Genomic DNA, 486 nt, shown 5'->3' with positions numbered 1-486 from the left:
CGGGGGGCCGGGGGTCTCCTTTCGTTTTCTGCAAATGTTCACCGAAGGCCTCCTCCCTGGGGCTGGGGACTGAAGGGAGCAGGGGAGGCAGGCGCTGAACCCAACTAGGGTCCAGGCGCTGCTGCTGGGAGGGGCAGGGTCGCCCCTCAGCACTGGGCAGGGTTGGGGTGTGGGGCAGGGACCCCCTTCCCCGGGGATCTGTGGGGGGAGGGGATGTCAGCGAGGAGGCGCTGCTGGGCAGTGTTGCACAATGGTTTGGGGCCTGGGGCCAGGTCACAGGGCACTGCTTGTCCCCAGGGTCACCCCACAGAGGGACCCCGGCCGGAAGGGGCCACGGGGAAGACAGGGGTTAATGCTGAGGGACAGGTGTGGCGGGGAGGCCCCCTGCCCCCAGGACAAGCAGCCACCTTCCCCCCAGAGCCCAAGGCATTCGGGGAATGTCCCCCCTTCAAATTCCAGCCCACATCAATCACCCCCTCGTCCGTC

The 486-nt window shown here is 67.7% G+C and overlaps 2 protein-coding genes across 2 annotated transcripts in view; one reads left to right on the top strand and one right to left on the bottom strand.

Moving 5' to 3' along the window:
- The window catches only part of IGF2 (insulin-like growth factor 2), a 14,136-nt gene that overhangs the window by 11,267 nt on the left and 2,383 nt on the right, over positions 1-486 (bottom strand). The window lies entirely within an intron of this gene.
- LOC106724716 (basic proline-rich protein-like) overlaps positions 1-486 on the top strand; it is a 7,443-nt gene that overhangs the window by 4,659 nt on the left and 2,298 nt on the right. The gene's annotated exons all lie outside the window — the stretch shown is intronic.

This window comes from Myotis brandtii, unplaced genomic scaffold (assembly GCF_000412655.1).
Source record: "Myotis brandtii unplaced genomic scaffold, ASM41265v1 scaffold940, whole genome shotgun sequence".
NCBI lineage: Eukaryota > Metazoa > Chordata > Mammalia > Chiroptera > Vespertilionidae > Myotis > Myotis brandtii.
Note: the sequence above shows the minus strand (reverse complement) of the source record. Positions and strands in the feature narration are given on the sequence as shown.